This window comes from Felis catus, chromosome C2 (genome assembly GCF_018350175.1).
Source record: "Felis catus isolate Fca126 chromosome C2, F.catus_Fca126_mat1.0, whole genome shotgun sequence".
Classification (NCBI taxonomy): Eukaryota; Metazoa; Chordata; class Mammalia; order Carnivora; family Felidae; genus Felis; species Felis catus.
The window spans coordinates 91,305,632-91,327,395 of NC_058376.1; the positions used below are offsets into that span (position 1 = coordinate 91,305,632).

General features: G+C 37.0%; 1 protein-coding gene across 13 annotated transcripts in view; it reads right to left on the reverse strand.

Moving 5' to 3' along the window:
* NAALADL2 (N-acetylated alpha-linked acidic dipeptidase like 2) overlaps positions 1–21,764 on the reverse strand; it is a 1,340,454-nt gene that overhangs the window by 824,925 nt on the left and 493,765 nt on the right. The window lies entirely within an intron of this gene.

A 21,764-nucleotide genomic window follows, 5' to 3' on the forward strand; every position in this document is an offset into this window, starting at 1 on the left:
AAATTTTTTTTATTTAAAAATTTTTTTAATGTTTATTTATTTTTGAGACAGAGACAGAGCATGAATGGGGGAGGAGCAGAGAGAGAGGGAGACACAGAATCTGAAGCAGGCTCCAGGCTCTGAGCTGTCAGCACAGAGCCCAAAGCAGGGCTCGAACTCATCAACTGTTGAGAGCATGACCTGAGCCGAAGTCAGATGCTCAACCAACTGAGCCGCCCAGGCACCACAAATAGGTTATTTTTAAGTACTTTTCCTTAATTCTCCCTCTATTAAAACTGCAGTATGGTATTAATGCCTTATGTTTCGGTCTAGTTTATTTTCTATCTTCTGCTACTGCTAGATGTCTATGTAAACAAACCCGTAGTTAATGCTAGACTGTGGGAGCACAGTGGCCTATTATGTATACTTTGACAACACAATAAGCAAAAGCCATCAAGTAATATTTATGTGGACTCCATGACTTTTGATGAAGCAGAAAAAATGTACATTAATATGGCCTTTAAGTCCTGAAAGTGTTGTCCCATCTCAAAGTTATATTTATTCTGCTCTTATTGTCAAGATTTTCTTACTGTATCACATGATCTTAAGTTACAATCAATATAAATACACAAATGTACTTTCTCCAGGCCTGCCTCTTGTCTAAAAACTCATGAATCAATTCACAAAATATTTATTGCCAGGCTCTGTGCTAGGGCTGGGATTTTAGTAATACACAAAACAAAACATCCCCATCTTCATGGACATTCGAGGTTAGTGAGAGACAGAAATGGAAAGAGTTTTAAGTATGAAGAGTGTTACACAAAGGAAAAAAGCAAGTGCCTTGGTTGTATGTAACAGGGAAACCCAAGGTAATGTGGGAAGTGAGAAAAGGCATCTCTGAAAAAACGACATTGAAAAGGAGAGCCTAGTGGATGGAATTGTTGCTGACAGTTTATCCTGTAAGGAAGAATTAGGACTCTGGGAAATAAAATGGAGTTTAGTACTGGACATAAATTCAAATTAAAAAGCCATGTAGCATAACAGAAAGACTTTAAGGTTTAGAACCCCACAGACCAATGCTAGGGTCTGCCCTTACCAGTTCCTAGATTGCATAACCTTAGGGAAATTATGTGTCTCCCTGTTTTATGTGGCATAAATGTAGAAATGACACAGACCACATAGGATGCCTGTAAGGATTATAGGAGATTATGTATACATATATACATTTACATAAATACACATATATGTATACATCATCCTACCTCAAGGTCTTTGTCATGGATTATCCTGCTCTGCCAGACTTAGAAATACTGAAGTGTCCATGGATCTGTCCTATTCTCTCTTCTTCTTTTTATTTTCACTGACATAATCTCCCTAGAGTTTTATATACCATTACTTTTCTACATACCAATTCTTTATCTCCAGTCCTGATCTCTCCCCTAGACTCTAGATATGTATATTTCCTTCTCAACACTCCCATGTGAATCTATTAGACTTCTTAAATTTAGCATGTCCAAATAAGAACTTTTGATTTTCTGCATAATTTTATCTTATGTCTCCCACCACTAAAATGTAAGTTCTGGGGCGCCTGGGTGGCGCAGTCGGTTAAGCGTCCGACTTCAGCCAGGTCACGATCTCGCGGTCCGTGAGTTCGAGCCCCGCATCGGGCTCTGGGCTGATGGCTCAGAGCCTGGAGCCTGTTTCCGATTCTGTGTCTCCCTCTCTCTCTGCCCCTCCCCCGTTCATGCTCTATCTCTCTCTGTCCCCAAAATAAATAAACGTTGAAAAAAAAAATTTTAAATGTAAGTTCTATGAATACAGGAAGTTTTCATACCAGGCACTAGGTTCTGAAATATCTGTGATTAGAATAGTGCTAGACACATAACAGGCACACTAAATTATATAAATATAATTAATTTATATAAATTAATAAATATTTCACTATATGTGAAGAAAGAATGGACTGGATCATTGAAAACATTCTGAAAAATGTAAACAAATATGTTTGAATTCTATTTAAAATCTCATAATTTTTTTGCAAGATTGAAACAACATGTAAAATAGTATATAGAATCAAATTATTGACATATTCCATATTTAATTTCTTTATGTAAATTTGACAGATAAAATGATTTGTATTGTTGGGAAATGCTATAAATTATTATCTTCTTTTTTCATTTAAAACCTGAAAAAATACTACTGAATCTGTGTTTCCTTGTCCTTAAAGATTTCTACAAAACTCAGCAGTCTTTAGCAACAGCCATCTATATTTGAATTAAAAATTTTATGAATTGCAGGGTGCCTGGCTGGCTCAGTGGGTGGAGCATGAGACCAATGATCTCAGGTTTGTAAATTCAAGCCACACATTGGGTGCAGAGATTCCTTAAAAATATTTGAAAAATATTATGAGTTGCTACCTTTTCTAAATAGTATCTGTTTTTATCTTTTAATTGTCTAATATTTTGTTGTGCTCTTAATATATTCCAAGCAACACCTACATAGTAATAGAAAGATAAATAATACTTAATCTAGTAACAATACCATGACAGAAATAACCAGAGACAGATATGAGACCAATAATCACATGCCACAATAAAGTCTAAGGTCATGTACATGGTGCCTTATGTGACAGGTCAACTAACTATGCCAAATGAGTATGGGAAGGCTTCCAGAGTTATAGCATATCTTACCAGTATCCCCCATCTATAAGATCTGCCTCAATAGAATTAAAAATAAACTCAATCTGACTTAATTTTTCAATGTTCTTCTATTTAAATAAAACTCTTAGCCCAGTTATAAAGTTCTCATTTATTCATGCCAATGTCTTGATACAAATTTATAATTATTTTTTTGAAATTATCACTAGTGTCACATGACTGAAATATTTATATTTATCCTACAAATGTTCCCCATGACTTATTCCTCAAAGTCACTGTTTTGATTTTTCTTTTTTATTTCTAAGTCACATGCATCACACATTTTCCAATATCTTCAGTTGCTGAGTATCAGTGATTTAAGTCAGATAATATGCTAAGCTTGACATCACCAGAGTCATATAAAGAGAATATATTAGGCCAAGGAAAGCTAATACTTTCTCTTAACCCACTCAACTATGAAACAAACACTCTTGAAATCATTTTAATTTTGACTATTGAGCATCAAGTCCCCTGTAACCAAGGAAACAGGTTTCAGCTCCCAGTTTAACAGACAGAATGCAATTATCAGCCTGAGGTAAGGGTCCATCCCCAGCACGCTTCTTAGCTAATGCATCCCACTCCTTCACCTCTCTTTAACTTCTGTGCATCAGTAACTTATATCACAACTCTCTTCTACCTCATATTATCTCTAATCTACTTGTGAGACTTTCCTATCTTGAAATTACAGGCAAAACTTCTTCTATAATTAAGGCAAACTCTTAAGTGTAGCCTTTAAAAATGAAATGTCATAAAAATTAGAAACAATGAGTGCCACAGACAAACAATCATTTGTTGTTAATACAGCTGGGAAGAGTATCCTAAATACAATGCAGGAATTTCTGAGCAGTTTAGTTAGGTGGTTCTATCTCATGGTATCTTAGGAAGTTTTAGCCAAGCTACTGGCTGAGGCTCCCATCACGTGAAGGCTCAAGTGAGGCCCTAGGATCCTCTTCTGAACTTATTCAACTAGCTGTCAGTAAGAGGTCTCACTTGTGCACAACACGGCCTTCTCTGTAGAGCTGCTTATGACATGGCAGCTGAGTTCCCTCCAAGAGAGACAGAGACAGAGAGCTCGAGTATGCATTCAAGACAGAAGCTTTGGTGTCTTCCATGACCTAATGTCAGACGTGACATACCATCATATATCACACAGACCAACCCTGTTACTCTGTTGTAGAATACACAGGATCTGAATACTGAAAGGCATGATCTGTGGGTCCAGGGATGTTCCCATTTTGTGGGAACAAGATGACTTAATATATATAACACATGCAAACCATTATCTGACTCATACTAAAGGTTATGAAAGTTTTACACATATATCATCATCATCATCATCATCATCATCATCATCATCATCATCAAAGTTAGGATATAATTCTCTGTGAGATGGGGGAAAAGCCTGCCAGATATCCTCTCATGCCCTCAAATAGTCAATACAAATATAATTTTAATATTGCCATTAATATAGAACATGACCAGGGTATATAATATTTACCTCAGTCTCCTCATCTTGAAAATAGGGTACTAGAATTAAACCAACATCTACATTATCCCCTCTAATTTAAGTATCCAATAATTCTACCATTTTTTCCTTCCCTTGACTACTGTTTCAAGAATATAGGAAAAACATTTCTTTTCTCTCTCAAGACTTAATCAAATTGTAATCATTTCAGGTTCTCTTGGAATTCCTGCTTTTAAAATTGCTTTTTAAGTGACATCACAAAGAATCTACAGACTCTTTCTCAATTTTACATACAAAAATTATTTTAACTTGAGTTTCCATGTAAGAGACCTTCCAGTTTTCATAATAGAAAACAATTTCCATGATAACTTCCTTACTTTTCCTCAGTATTTATTTATCCTCATCTATTAGGCTTGTCCTAAGCATCATCTACAAACATTTTATGCACATTTATTTTTATAATCTTCAGGTGCCTTGTCCCCTGGATAAAGTAGCATATAATTTTCAGCCTCTTTTGATATCTGCTGCAGATGTTATTGGATTCAGCATTTTGTAAATACTTCCTCACACTTTCAGTTAAGCTCTGCTACATAATAAATACGATTTCTAACTAAATGACTTACATCTTGCTCTGTGGTTTGCAATACTAACAGTGCACAGCTGAATTAATTAAAATGTATATTTACAAGACTGGAAAACATGGTAGTAACCTAGAGCATTTGATTTTATTCTTCTAAAAGGCAAGTCTGTCACCCAGGCTAGCCCAATATACCCTCTATTATGGGTAGTGTTCAAAGAATCTGTTAAATGTGCTAGAGAAGATAGATTTTGGGAAAAAATAGCATTTTCTTCCTTAATACCATCAAACATGTTTCTAAAACTCTTGTCTCTTTACTATCTGTAATGTTTTCCCATAAAGGCTATTAATATCTAGATGGTTTTATTTCCTTTTCAGAGATTTTGTTGTTATAATTGCATATAGAAACACAACTCTTTTCTGTATGTTGATTCTGTATCCTCCAACTTTACTGAATTTATTATTTCTAGTAGTTTTTTGTGGTCTTTAGGATTTTCTAAATGGACAAATAAAACAGAAAAGACTCCCAACTGGTACCTTTTCTTTTCTTTTCTTTTCTTTTCTTTTCTTTTCTTTTCTTTTCTTTTCTTTTCTTCTCTTCTCTTCTCTTCTCTTCTCTTCTCTTCTCTTCTCTTTCCTTTTCTTTTTATATTTTTTTAATGTTTATTTATTATTGAGAGAGACACACACAGAGCTTGAGCAGGGGAGGGGCAGAGAGAGGGGGAGACACAGAATCTGAAGCAGGCTCCAGGCTTTGAGCTGTCAGCACAGAGCCTGACATGGGGCTCAAACTCACAAACCACGAGATCATGACCTGAGCCGAAGTTGGATGCTTAACAGACTGGGCCACCCAGGAGCCCCATTTTTCTTTTTTTTTTTTAATGTTTATTTATATTTGAGACTGAGAGAGAGAGAGAGAGAGAGAGAGAGAGAGCGTGCATGTGCAGGGGAGAGGCAAAGAGATGGAGACAGAATATGAAGCAGGTTCTAGGCTCCAAGCTGTGAGCTGTCAGCACAGAGCCCAACTCAGGTCTCGAACCCATGAGCAGTGAGATCATGACCTGAACAGAAGTCACTTAACCCACTGAGCTGCCCAGTTGCCTCCAACTGGTACATTTTCTTGAAATTAGATAGTCCCAAATTATCAGAGAAATACTTTAACACAGATAAACACTTAAATCTCGATCACTTCTCATTCAAATTAAGTTAAAATTGGTATTCTTGATCAAAGGATAACTCTTTTCCCCCAAAAAATGGTATTTAAGGGACCTAGATTACCTCTATCTTGTGAATTTGTTATTTTCTTGGCCTTGTGGTCACCAACAGGAATAGAAAGAGAGTCCAAAAGATATACCTCCTTCTTAACCCCACCCTCAACCCAGAAATGATGCACATTATACTTTTGATCGCATTCCATCATTAGAGCTCAGTCATATAGTCATTATTATAAGAAAAAGGAGGAATCAAAGTTGCTCATCAACTATGGTAGTATCTATGCTAATTCTGAATCATAGAAGAGCAGAGCTAAAAGGGACTTTATAATCTTCTAACCACCTATTTTATAGGTGAGGGCCCTGAGGGCTGGAATAATTAAGTAGCTTACCAAAAGTAAACAATATGGATAATATAGAATATACACATTACCACTTACTGCCTGATAGTATGTCCAGTTCATCCTATCTTAAATCAGAGCTTGTAGAGGTGATATCAGCTACTCCCAATCATCAACTACAGAGTCCGCATCACTTTAGTAGCCCTAGATTCCCATCATCATATCAACAGACCTAAAACCCATCATGGACTGGCCAAAAATCTCACTTAGAATGAGCATGTCCTTTGAGAGACAATTAACCTTAAGAATTTGATGCAGGGGCGCCTGGGTGGCTGAGTTGGTTAAGCATCTGGCTCTTGGTTTTGGCTCAGGTCATGATCTCATGGTCCTGGGATTGAACCCTGTGTCAGTCTCCGTACTGACAGCCAGAGACTGCTTGGGATTCTCTCTCTGTCTCTCTCTGTCTCTTTCTCTCTCCCTCCCTCCCTCCCCCTCCTCTCTCCCCCAAAATAAATAAGCATTTTAAGGAAAAACAAAAAGAATCTGATGCAAAGAAGGCAAATCTTGTAAAACACAATTAATATCAACTCGTAAAATAGGACAAGATATTTCCAACAAATCTAAGTGATTGGTTTGCCCTTTCAAACGACATAATCTAACTAAAGGATGAGTGCTTAAGCCCTCTATGCTGTTAAATCATTTGGACTAAAGACATTATGTTGGGCACTGAAATGTCCATATGGTCACTGAAATTTAGAATGTTTGTTCTCAATGCTCATTCAACTTCACTTTGCCTCAAAATAACAAACTAACACTTACCATGCAACAGATATACTTGGAAAAAATATGCTAAACTTTCTCAATCTCTTTGCTTTCATCTTTTCAGGTCATTATTTAATGAACATCCCCTCTCTGTACACTTTGTCCGGGACCACAGTGAACCATCTGGCAGAGGGATTCTCCAGCTTACCATGTCCAGCAATCTTGTTAAAGTTTGGGAATTGCTACATTATTGCCCCTCTGTGATATGACTCCAGAGAACAATTGCCATTTGTACATTTCTAAGACCTGTGTACAGCGGCCAGCACAATGCACAACAGAATCTGCCTTACCTACAAAATAATAAGCTCCCAGATTAGGATCTATTTTTATTTGATTTCAAGGCATTTACAATGCCTATTCTCAGATAGTCTATGCTCCTACATGGTTCTGTGAATAGCTCTGAAACAGTTTACCAATACCATCATGCCAGCTGAGTCTCTAAAAGTCCCAAACAAACACATATGCTATTTCAGAATGAAGCAATAGCAGTTGAAAATTTGTCTGGTTTCCACAAACTAAAACTTGCCATATTTCAATGTCACTAACTACACTCTCATGAAACAAATTTTAAGGAACTACTGTCACAGTTACTCTCAAGACAGATGTCCACCAAATTCATTTCACAATTTCCTGAATCAAACTTTTTCTTTCAGCATCAAAACACAAATAGAAGGAGACTGCATGTTATATTTCAAGAGAACACACCAACACTTTGCAAATAATTACTTTTTGAAAGATAGTTATTACATAAACAATTGATTACACTGCTAAGTGCTTACAAATGCCTCGTATAACAAACTGAATACAAGCAATCATATCATCTACAAGCAACAACTGATATAATTGCATTCACTCTGACTATACAAGATAGTCTTTACCAACTTCACACTGACTGAACGTAAGTTGTCTAAATATTGAAGGAACTCACCAAGAATTAAAATTTATCCCAATTTCAACAAACACATTACCTTATTTGTAATGCAAGGGAAAAAAGGAAAACAATGAACAAAATAAATACACAGACATAGCCGTGTTGTTATTTCAACTACATAACTCGTGCTGGGATCTGTTTCACATAAAAAGTTCACCGAGGAAAAGCAAACTAAAGATAGATTTGGATGCACGTGCAATTGGAAACCGAACAGCTCCATTTAAATTTAAATTTCAATAACTAATGAAGTAATAGAATCTTTAACTCTAGAGGATTGAAAAAAGTACTTACGTAACAAATGTTGGGAGTCTAGAGCAATAATATCTGAATCTTATCCTTGCTCGTTATTCCTGTCACTTTGGATCGCCTTCCTGGTCTCCTCTCAATTATGGGGACAAAGTCATTCTTTGAATAAATCTTTTCATTTTTTTCAATAAAAACCTGTTGAACATCCAGTATATTCTAAGCAAGGTATTACATGTTAGGAATACAATGGAAATATGGTAAGGTCCTTGCCCTCAAAAAAGCTCACACAGTAACTAGACAAAGACAGACTTGTAAGTAAACTGTCACAATACAGGAATCTGAAAGGAGTGTGGATATTGTTCAATGTTGGAAAGCAAGCAAGCAGTTAGTTCCATGTGGGAGAGAGGACTATGGTATGGTGTAAGGTTACATGGAAGATGTGATGCCCTAGATGAGGAGGTGTTTTGCACCTGTCAGGGAGGTAAAAGATGTCCCAGAGAAAGGAAACAATGTTAGCAAACTATTTCGGCAGTGGAAAGAAATTAGTTTGTCAAGGTTGATGCAGACTTTGCAAGTTGGGGCATGAATTAATTAGACAGAAACGGAATCCTGGACCTCCCGCCTTACTCATTCTCCCCTATTGAGTTAATTTAGACACACTGATCCTCAAAGCCTCCTTTATTCAAGTCGTTGAACTTCCTTATTCATCTTTTCACCTTGAAAACAGCCAGGAGAATGAAATTATTCACTTGTCACCTCTTAAAGTTATTATGCTATTCATTTAAAGATTCCAAAGCAACCCTAAAAATAAATCAAGGAGCCAAATATTACACTGACCACTGGCATATTTCTTGGGACGGATTCAACAGGGATAATCGAGTAATGATTTTATTTTTCTCCTACCACAGTTTAAAACTTCCTGTTGGGTCTTACTCCCCAACCTCTAGATGCTATCTTGGGCGTAGTTGTAGCTTAGGTTGCTTTAGGATGTAGAACTAATTTTAAGAATTAAAAAGATGGAGTGCCTGGGTGGCTCAGTGAGTTAAGAATTCTGGCTTCAGCTCAGGTCATGACTTCTCAGTTTGTGAGTTCGAGCCCTGCGTCGGGCTCTGTGCTGACAGCTCAGAGCCTGGAGCCTGCTTCGGATTCTGTGTCTTCCTCTTTCTGTGCCCCTCTCCTGCTCATGTACTTTCTGTCTCTCAAAAATAAATAAACATTAAAAAATGTTTTTAAAAAAAGAATAAATATTTTTAAAAACTTTTAAAAAGAATTAAAAAGTTCACTGTGATCAAATGAATGTATCTCACCAATAATAAGTTTCTATTGCCTTTCCCTGGCTCAGGCCCGGCCTTGTCTTAGTTGCCAGCAGGGAGAAAGAGGGCTTGATCTGTTCTTTCCCTCTCTTTGTCCCTCCTCCTCACCCCCTTCAGACTCTTTGTGCTGTCCCCTGCCCTTGAGGTAAGCAGGTGAGAAGGAAAGAATGAAAAGAGGCTCATGCAGTTTCCCCCTGGCTGTCAACATCATCCACCTTCATCCACCTACTGGGCTGAGTCTTAGTGTTGCTTTATTCCTCTCTTACTCGGCTCAGTAGCAGTGACTAACACCATTCTCTAGAAGGAGGAAAGGATGCTGTTAACAGTTATGTGGCCTAAACTGATGCTCTCGGAAACAACAACAACAACAACAACATTAAACATTATTTATATGAAAAGTAACAGAACAGAGAAAGCTACAGTGGAGTGACTAAAGCTACAAAAATGAAAAAAAAAAAAAACAGCAAAAGTAGTGACTGCTGACAGAGCTAAAATCCTTAAAAGGAGGAAAAATTAATTATGTTAAGAAAAGATACAAATTATCCTTTATCATTTGGCTTGATTCCAGAGAATTGCTACCAAACATTACTCTGTTTGCCTCAGTAATCCCCCATTTGAATCTTTTTTGTCTGTAAACCCTAGACTGGAGATGCCCCTCTCTCAGAAGGGCCAGTGGAAAAGGAGCCCAGCTCAATGAGGGTCCAGAAACACCGGACAAATCGGCTATTATCCTCAAGGGCAATCTGCCTCAGAAGGCAGTGACCCTAGAGCTCTTTATCTCTACTTTTCTTTAACACTCTTGTCCACATACCACCCTCTGCAATAAAGGTATGCATGTGACAACCAGACATGCTTTGTTCAGCCAGTGTCTCTGTTTTAGGGGTATCATCACTTGCTCTTGACAGAAACTGAAGACAAAGAACTGGAAGTTTTGGCTGATCTTTAAGTATATTCCTCTTATTAGATCCTCTAATCCTTCACTGCTTTCCAAAATTTAAAGACAGACTTGAAGAGAATATCCAAACAGGCACCTGTTGCTTTAAAACAGTGAGACACCTAAAGGGACAACAGAGTCTTCAAAGAGAAAATCAGGCTGGGAACCTCCAAACTTGTTTCACCTGGCACTGAATGAGACAGGGATTGTTTTTAAAATAACTGTGGAAACTGGTAGCATCTCCTGATATGGCACCCTGGCCAACTTTTAAAAATTTGTAGTTTTATCTCCAAACAAGGTTCTGTATGAATAGAGGACAATGGCAACCAATGGTTTATGGAGGCCATAATTTTTCTGTACCATTTCAATCCTTCCTAGGAGTAAAAAACAAAAAATGTTTGTAATTACATTCTGTAAGAGCAATAAATGTAAATCTAGATTTACATTTAGATTCAGGAAGAATTTTTATTGCCAATGGATGTAGAAATTTCAGAAATCTACACTAACCACAATTGAATCTACAAATTCAATGAATTATCCAGAAGACATATACCCTAGGTTTTTTTTTTAATTTTTTTTCAACATTTTTATTTATTTTTGGGACAGAGAGAGACAGAGCATGAACGGGGGAGGGGCAGAGAGAGAGGGAGGCACAGAATCAGAAACAGGCTCCAGGCTCCGAGCCATCAGCCCAGAGCCTGACGCGGGGCTCGAACTCCCAGACCGCGAGATCGTGACCTGGCTGAAGTTGGACGCTTAACCGACTGCGCCACCCAGGCGCCCCCATATACCCTAGGTTTTAAGTTAGAGAGCATTTAATCACATATATAAATGTTTTATGAACTTCTCTTACAATGTCTTTAAAGCCAGCAGATTCTGGGGACAGAAGAGAAACAGCAGACCACTCAGGTCATGGAATTTTCCCATCCTCATTTTACTAGGCTAGTCTCCATGTTCGTATCATGGCAACATTCTCTGTGCTCTTAGACCTTCATTTTTTATTTTCGTTAATTCATATCAGAGGATTATTTACCGAGTATACTAAATTATATTTCACTGAACTAAAAGAACAAACACATCAGCAAATATGTTTCACATTAGACACATACAATATACTGTGTCTTAGTCTAACTTAACCACAAGGGTAGAATGCAGATGGCCTGACCTCCTCAACTTTTTTTATTCTTTTTGACAGGGCTCTCCTGATAACTATTTACCAGTATTATCTAAATGCAATTGTTTCAATGTCAACCTACAAAATGGAGTTTTAGTCAATCTACAATGTAATGCACCTTCAATATAGTAGAGTTTTCATTTAATGAATTAATCTTTATGCAAATTTAACCTTTAATGGTGCTACAAACAGTTGCATTCAAGTTACATCTGCATAACGGTTCCCAAATGGTTTAAAAGTAGTGAGAGTGGAACACAACTAATTTTTTTGATAATTAAAATGCCCCAAACATTAATGTCAGGCTTAGTAAAATTCTCCAGTGTCCTTATTTATCCGTTTGTCAGTACTTACTCTGCCTGATTACGACAGCAGGCTTGATCCTGCTGTATGAGGAATTGCAAATAAGACTTCTGCTAAATGGACCACAGCTAATGGGGTCAAACCCTGACAGAATACTCCAAGGCCCCACCTAAATAGACTCCAAGGAACAGTGACATTAACATCTACCTGAGAACTTTTCTCTGAACACCGTTATGAGAGAGGGTACACGTCTTCTTAATAATTTATATATTTTTAAAAAATTAATGTTTATTTATTTATTTTGAGAGAGAGAGAGCATGAGCAGGGGAGGGACAGAGAGAAGGAGAGAGAAAATCTCAAGCAACCTCAAGGCTGCCAGCATAGAGCCCGATGCAAGGCTAGATCTCATGAACTATGAGATCATGACCTGAGCTGAAACCGAAAATTAGAGGCTTAACCGACTGAGCCACCTAGGGGCCCCATTGGTTTATCTTTAAGTACCTTAATTCCCCTGAAACCTAGCCTTTGGAGACAGAGTGTGTGTTTCCGTGTGGTTTTGTGTGGATTGGTGCTTCTATTTTCAAAAAAGTAATTAATAGGTGATTAATTTCACTCACTTGCAAATAATAGAAATACAGTGTAGAGACAGACACACCTCTCTTCTGGTTGTTCTGAGAGTAACATGGTAGCCTGCTGTAGAGGAAAGCTCACCACAGAGTCTGGCACAGAGTGGACACTGGATAAATGTTTCCTAAATTAAAGGTCTATCCAGTGCCAAAGTTCAGCGGAATGGGTCCTATTCATCACCTATATGTAATATATTCATGGCTGCATCTTCCCATCATATTCACATAGCCAAACTTGTTTTTGTTGTTGTTTTAGTATTATCCATAGGATGCAACATGGACTTTCGTCAAAATATCTGCCAAGTGATGACACAAAAATACAGTACAAAACTCCAACTCCTGAAATTTGTGCAAAATCCATCAGAGATTTTGGAGATTTGGGAGATTTTGTTTGCTAATGTGTTCCTAGTGTCTAGGACACTGCCTGGCACGTAGTCGGTAGTCAATAAACATTTACTGAATAAATAAATGAATGAGTGAATGAATGATCTTGTTCCTAAAAACCTAGTTCTTTATATACTTTTGCTACCTAAATAAAATGCATTTTACAAATGGCAAAATTTCATTCTTTTTCATTGTCAAGTAGTATTCCATTATATATATATAAACTACATCTTCTTTAACAATGTGGATGGAACTGGAGGGTATTAGGCTAAGTAAAATAAGTCACAGAAAGACAGATATCGTAAGTCTTCACTCACATGTGGAACTTGAGAAACTTAACAGAAGACAATGGGGGAAGGGAAGGGGAAAAATAGTTTCAAACAGAGAGGGAGGCAAACCCATAAGAGACTCTTAAATAAAGAGAACAAACTGAAGGTTGATGGGGGAAGCGTGGGAGAGGGAAATATGGATGACGGGTATTGAGGAGGGCAATTGGAATGAGCACTGGGTGTTGTATATAAGCAATGAATCATGAGAATCTACCCCTGATACCAAGACCACAGTGTATATGTATGTTAGCTAACTTGACACACAATGTATGTTAGCTAACTTGACAATAAATTATATTTAAAAAAAACTGATGAATAGATAAAGAGGATGGGGTTTATACACACAATGGAATACTACTTGGCAATGAGAAAGAATGAAATCTGGCTATTTGTAGCAACGTGGATGGAACTGGAGAGTGTTATGCTAAGTGAGATAAGTCATACAGAGAAAGACAGATACCATATGTTTTCACTCATATGTGGATCCTGAGAAACTCAACAGAAGACCATGGGGGAGGGGGGGGAGGGAAGTTACAGAGAGGGAAGGAGGCAAACCATAAGAGACTCTTAAATACTGAGAACAAACTGAGGGTTGATGGGAGGTGGGAGGGAGGGGAAAGTGGGTGATGGGCATTGAGGAGAGGGCACCTGTTGGGATAAGCATTGGGTGTTGTATGGAAACCAATTTGACAATAAATTTGATTTAAAAAAAATGGTTCCAATCAGAAGGCAGTGTGATATAACATTTAAGGTTATAAATTCTGAACATTCTATCCTCATTTAAATCTTGCTTCTTACATTTATTAGCTATAGTACTTGGGCATATTTCTGACCTTTCCTGTGCCTCAGTTTCCTCTTCTGTAAGATTAGGATCCTTATAACAATTCCCCACAGGGCTGTTATGAAGATTAAATGTAAAAATATATTTAACATCCCAAACGAATATTACTTCCCAATATTATGATCTCTTATTATGAATCTCCCATAAGGAGATGGCTCATCTCTAATATGATATATTATTTATCATTCTCACTGGGACACTTTTGAAAGTGGAAGGGGTAGGCACTAAAATGATTAAAAATTATCAGTTTACACTTAGACAGTACCAAGCAATCAGTAACATACAGTTCCCCCCCTCACTGGCCAAACCTGGTATCGGGCAGGCTTTCTTAATACTCACACCTAGATAATTTAACACAGACTATGGTGTTATCATTTTTACAAGCAACACCACAGACTACAATTTAGAATGTTAAATTCTGTGGGTTACACATACAACCACTTAAGCAACCTCCTTAAGTGTCTTCCCATTACCATGTTTCAGTCAAATGGTCCCCTTTATTACCTGTGCATATCTGCCTTCCTCACTAGACTGAGGGCAGGGCTCATCATTTCTAGTACTGTGTGGTTCAGAGTAAAGGCAGTAACAATGAATGAGCATACCAAGATCAATATTTAGGAGCAAACACCCCTGGCTTTATTCTTCATTCAATTATCTCTGAGATGATAGGAAAATTGCTGTCACATGAAATTTCTGTGTAAAATGAGTGGATACAGCAACTGGCCTGAGCTGTAATCTGAGAATTGTGTAATCAGGTCAGAATGTTTAAGGGGAAAAATGTTATGAAGGGGAATATTGATTCATTTGTGAGACAATATTTATTGGGTGCTTTGTAGGTTCTGAGTGTTGGAGACTCAAATTTAAAGAAGATAAGAACCTTCTTCAAATGTTGTAGAGAAACAATATAATGTGATAAGTACCATATTAGAGAAAGAAACAGATTATAGTAGTGTTAGTACCAAGTAGGATCTGGAGGATTAGTGATATGAAATGAAACAAAACAAAACAAAACAAAACAAAACAAAAGTAGCTTTTAGAGGATCAAGAAAGAAAACTTTACAGAGAAAACATCTCTCTGGCTCTAGGAATGAATACAAGTTTGCCAAATGAATTAGGCAGGGGAAGGGCTTTAAAAGAGAAAAAGCATGGTGAAAGGCAATAAAAATTATGAATTATCAATTCATTTTATGAATTTAAAGTTATGAAAATTGTCTTCAATTTAAAAAACTGAAAACAGTTTGGTATGCTTGGGACAAAAAGTTTGTAGCAAGGAATCATAAAAGACAAGGCTGTGAATCACCCTTGAATGATATTGGACATCACTAGTGGTTTTTTTTAAGAAAGAAGAAAAAATGGCAGTAAGGATGGAAATGTAATAATAGCAAGATAATTAAGCAACAAACAGGTATTTATAAAAAATACTTTGAGGCAATAAAGATATAACATAAGTTTGATTACAACATTTAAAGTTGAAGATATCTTTGCACCAAACAGTAAACCTAAAAGTAAAAGCTACTTAAGCGTAACTTTTGTTTCATTACCTGAATCCTTTATATTAATTATATCTAAAGACATTTAGCCTTGCCATCAACTGTCAATTAAAAAAAATATATTTAGAGAAAAAAAGGCAAGGATAACACAGATACTTTATTTGTACAAGCATGAAATATCTTTTTTTAAGCATAACTTCCCTCCACGCCCTGGGAGTTAATAAATCTGATCAGCCTTTTGTTTATGTTTTTATTTTGTTTTAGTCGCCTCTGTTGGATCATAATATTACTATAACCATTCGTAACATGAGCTTGGAGATTGATTCTCACCATATTATTTAGAAGGCTGCCCCTTATTTGCTATTCTATTTGGAAAAGGTAATCATTACTACTTTAATTTTTTTTTAACGTTTATTTATTTTTGAGACAGAGAGAGACAGAGCATGAACAGGGGAGGGTCAGAGAGAGAGGGAGACACAGAATCTGAAACAGGCTCCAGGCTCTGAGTGGTCAGCACAGAGCCCGACGCGGGGCTTGCACTCACGGACCGCAAGATCATGACCTGAGCCGAAATCAGACGCTTAACCGACTGAGCCACCCAGGCGCCCCTTATCATTACTACTTTAATCTGTTTTAGTCTTGCCTCCTGAAATCTCATTCAAACCTCAATTGAAAGTGACTCATGCAAATGCTTTTTACCCATTTTAAAACTTTCTCCCTAAAGAAGAGGTTTATAGGTCAATTCAGGAAATCATATAATTTGAAATTTTAAGCACTGTTTTCTTTTTTATATAACATTCTTTTAATTATAAAGTAAAAAAATGAAAAAATACAAATTGGCAAATTTGCTATTAATATTTTGGTATATTCTTCTATTATTTCTCTTAACATTCTTATCTCTATCCTTCTACCCTTCATCTAAAACGGTAAGTAGAGAGGAAGGTAGATAAATAGGTATATGGATAGATATATAGAGGATAAAGACATAGACATACATATGTATTTAGCTATTTGATACAAATGGAATTATACTACATGTTGTTTTATAACCTACTTAAATTTTGCTTTCACTATACCCATCCTTCTATTTCTTTAATGGTTTTTCCAAACACTATAATGGCTGCTAAATATGCCATAATATAAATATGTTACAATTTAATCTTTTATAGTGGCACAGGAACATCATTTCAATGTTGGAAAAAACAACATTGTATACAACCTTAATATTTTAGGGAAATGCTAACAATTTACTGGAGAATTTATTGTCCACTAACAAAGGGCAGCATAGTCTTCAAGAATGCTACAAATATCTCAAGAAAATTAAAAACAAACAGAACAAAACATCAGGTGCCTGGGTGGCTCAGTCAGTTGAGCGTCCCGACTTCAGCCCAGGTCATGATCTTGCGGCTTGTGAGTTCGAGCCCCGCGTCAGGCTCTGTGCTGCCACCCTGGAGCCTGCTTCTGATTCTGTGTCTCCCTCTCACTCTGCTCCTCCCCTGTTCACACACTCTCTGTGTCTCTCTCTCTCAAAAATAAACATTAACAAAAAAAAAAGTTGAAATTCAAAGTCAAAATTTTGTTTAAATCTTCACTTTCAGGAAAAAGTGCTACCTAATTTTAAATTCAGTGTTTCCTGGCTATGGTATACAAACACACTGTGTTGAGCAGAATCATGTCTATGTCTTAAAAAGCAATATCTAATAACAAAAAACAGTTAGTTGATCAAATTAGCTAAATCAAGCATGTTTCCAAATATTTGTAGACAACCAAAATTAGTGTTTCTCAAAATCTAGCAGACATAAAAAAACATTATGCAAACTCTTCAAAGCTAAAATTCTCAAAATTGACCTCTCACCCCCAGTTCAGATTCAGTAAGTCAGTGGTGAAACAGGAATCTGCATTTATCGAGTATGTTAGAATAGTGGGACAGCAACCTCTCTTTAAAGGGCCAGCGGGGCAGCTGGGTGGCACAGTAGTTTGAGGACTCTTGATTTTGGCTTCAGGTCATGATCTCATTGTTCATGGACTTGAGACCTACTGACTAAGCTGACAGCTCAAAGTCTGCTTGGGGTTCTCTCTCCCTCTCTCTGTCTTCTCTTGCTGCACACATCTCTCTCTCTCTCTCTCTCTCTCTCTCTCTCTCTCTCTCTCTTTCAGAATAAATAAATACACATTAAAAAGGGCCAGATAGTGATATTTTATGCTTTGGTGGTCTCTGTCACATAATTTTCTTTGTTTTGTGTCATTTTTGTTATTGTTTGTCTTTAAAAATGTAAAACAAACAAACAAACAAACAAAAACTCTCTGTACAAACTGAGCCATTCAAATTCCAGGCCAGATTTAGTCCACTGGCTGTGATTTATTAACCCCTGCTCTCGATTTTGATGCAAGCGGTAAGTGGATAATAATTTGAGAATTGCTGCTCAATACCAGTGCACAAAGAGGAGCCCAGAAACCCTATGATTGGCATGGCTACCTCAAGAAGCTATTATTTAGTACAAATTAGTATTACTCTTGCTTCACACTTCTTCTAGATATCAATAAAGGGATATTCTTCTGTTGGATGTTTAGCTACTATAACTAGGGTGGTTTTGTTTGTTTTCTCTGGCAGAGTCCTACAGGACAGAATACTTAATTGTCTACAGTGAATTGTAAGGTCATACTAACATGCACTGTAAAAGACACAGTACAATGATGTTACATGTTGACACTAAGGTTCAATTTGGCTGTGGGTCCTGGTCCAAATTCTGAGATTATTGATGGAATTAAAATCAATGAACTGCAAAATACATTAAAAAGAGCTAATAATGGCTGATTATGGGCTTTGTTCTCCTTTATACCAATATAGAAGACTGAATTTTCCAGTAATGGCTACAACAATATCTTCCACTGCACATGTTTTTCTTACAATGTGGTATGACACTCCTCTCATTGAGAGGCTGTGTCAGTGAAACTGGGCAGGCTTGTAACAATGCCAGAAGTAACATTATGTGACTTCTGAGCTATGCCTTAGAAGGCAATAAAGCTTCCAACTGGCTCTATGGGGACCTTTGCTTCTGGAACCCTGCTGCCATGCTGTGAGGAAGCCCACACAAAGACGCCAATTGACAGCCCAGGTCAGGACTCGGCCTACAGTTAGCATCAACTGCCACACATACCAGTGAAGATACCTCTAGATGATCCTAGCCTCCAGCTATTGAGTCATCCCAGCCATAAAATCATCCCAGTTGAAGCCTCTGACATCATGGAAGAAATAAAAGCCATTTCCATAGTTCCCTGTCCAAATTCCTAACCTATAGGAAACATGAGAAATAATAAACTTATTTGTTTTCTAAAGCACTCAGTTTTGGACTAATTTGTTAAGTAAGAAATAGTGACTAGAAAAGCAAAGGAGACCAATGTTATCCAGTGTTATTCCCAGTGACTTTGATACATTTAACAATTATTTTTAAAAAATTAGAATTCTACATGGGCATCCATGAACATGGATATATGAATGCATTCTCCAATGTTATTTTAGGAAACTGAAATAACCTATATTTGTTATTTTTTTAAGGAATTATATTTAGACGAGGGTCTAGCTGGCAAAAGTGAATAATATGTCAAGTCTTATATGTCAAAGGTGTCAGATGGCTTTTTCAGTATAAATACATAAAATATAGATACAGCTATGGAATGATATTTTTACATCTATATAGACATATAGGAAAACTGAATATTAGTCACAAAAATGGCAGCTTACCAAAATAAAACATATTTGTTATTAGAAATAAGGTTCAGCATAAATCTTTATGATAATGACTGAAACCCGTGATAGCTGGATACACATGCATGCACAGTGGTATATATGATATAGTACTGGGACTCTTTTCTAAAAACAGTAAACTTAAGGGGCGCCTGGGTGGCGCAGTCGGTTAAGGTCCGACTTCAGCCAGGTCATGATCTCGCGGTCCGTGAGTTCGAGCCCCGCATCGGGCTCTGGGCTGATGGCTCAGAGCCTGGAGCCTGTTTCCGATTCTGTGTCTCCCTCTCTCTCTGCCCCTCCCCCGTTCATGCTCTGTCTCTCTCTGCCCCAAAAATAAATAAACGTTGAAAAAAAAATAAAAATAAATAAATAAAAACAGTAAACTTGCAGAGAAGGCCCATTAGCATCATTCCTAAATTCCATTTGCAAATTCCATTGTCATTCTATCCCATTCCACATTCTGTTTATGTCTGTCCTTGAAAAGAACAGCATCACCCAGGAAATTTTTAAAAATTCAAATTATAAAACTACCATTCTTTACCATGGTCAGCATTTAAGGAAGGAATTGTTAATCTTAGAAAAAGGTCATATTCAGATTATGCCTATAAATTTGATCAAAGTGAAATCATAAAATAGCAGTCTTCTACTCTGCTTTTCCGGTAAGCCTTATAAATTTTCCCTTACAAGAGCTGTGCTAACTTAACATGTAATCATGTGCAAAGAAAGCATTTGTGTTGCATTTGAAAGAAGATGTTCAGAGTTGCTTTTAACCTACAACCTGGCCAAAATAACCATAATAGAGAAAATTCAGCATCATGTGGTAGAGAAATTATACATTTGACCCTTCTAGAGATAAATGTACTGCAGATAAGTTATGATGCTCTAACTGTGCACCAGGAAATTACCCTATTTAAGCAAAGTTATAAATCAAGGCTTTTATGTGGTTGTGAGCCAACGTAAAGGGTGATGTGATGGTTCTTAGCTTCACAACTTTTAAATGTTTATTTTTATTAGTAAGTTGCAGATGCCTTTATTAAGTCCACAAGATTCAGCAGCAAATCAACTTGCCTAAGGAGGTATCTACATATTCAAATATGAATGGATATAAAATTCCAAGAGTATACAAAGTTTTCATTGAATGTCAAAACATGTTTGACTAGAAGAGACTTAAGTGTGCTCCTAATTGACCTTCTTATTTCACATCTATCTCCTTTCCATCTTTCTTCTTTCTTCCCTCTCCCATCTTCCTCCTCCCTGCCTCTTTTCCTGATACATGTCTTTCTTCTTTATTTTCTTAGTCTTCTTTCTTTATTACTTTTTATTGCTTTGTTCAACAAAGAGGAAAGAGCAGAATCACAAAAATGTTCAAATCTGTATAAATGAAACTAATTAATAAAAGTAAATACATTCATAATTTACTATATGCTAAACCATACACTGTCCTAAGTGTTTTATTTTTTTTTAACGTTTATTTATTTTTGAGACAGAGAGAGACAGAGCATGAACGGGGGAGGGTCAGAGAGAGGGAGACACAGAATCTGAAACAGGCTCCAGGCTCTGAGCTGTCAGCACAGAGCCCGACGCGGGGCTCGAACTCACGGACCGCGAGATCATGACCTGAGGTGAAGTCGGCCGCTTAACTGACTGAGCCACCCAGGCGCCCCTGTCCTAAGTGTTTTAAAAAAATATTTCTTCAATTAATCTTCAGAACAGCCTATAAGAAAGGTGTCATTAATATCTCTATTTAATAGATAAGAAAACTCAGGCACAGTAAGGTTAATTTGCCCAAAGTTACACAAAGAGGAATCAAGAAAATAGGATCCAAATCTAGGCAGCAGGACTCCAAAATTTGCTCTCTACCATAGGTTCCATTATGGAATTTTTGTCAAAGATTGTTTAGACGAGGCCAAACACATAGGAATTAACTAATCTCTATAATATGGCACTCAATTGGTAAACGTTAAAATAAAAAAAAGGAAGTGCAGAAGGGCTCAAATTCTTGGAAACCTCTGGAAACCTGGAAATGAATCCAAGAAATGTATGTAGAACGGATCCAGAAAGCATTTGTTAGATTGCAACTGGTATTTTCTGTCCCATTCTGAAGAATATTTGGAGAGTAAGGAGGAACTCCTCAGGGGGCTTCTCTAACTCCATTTTTCTAAGTCCTCAAAAAATCCTCCCTGGCCATAAGTTTCAGGAATTTTAACTTACAGAACCAAGTCATGTTCAATTCCCATTTATTCAGTCTTGCATGTCTAGGGATATAGGCACGCCAAAGGTTTGAGATTTCTATTAAAGAATATCTTTGGAAAACCTCAGTGAATCCAGGCAATCGGGGCAGCTCAGAGTCTTGTTTTACA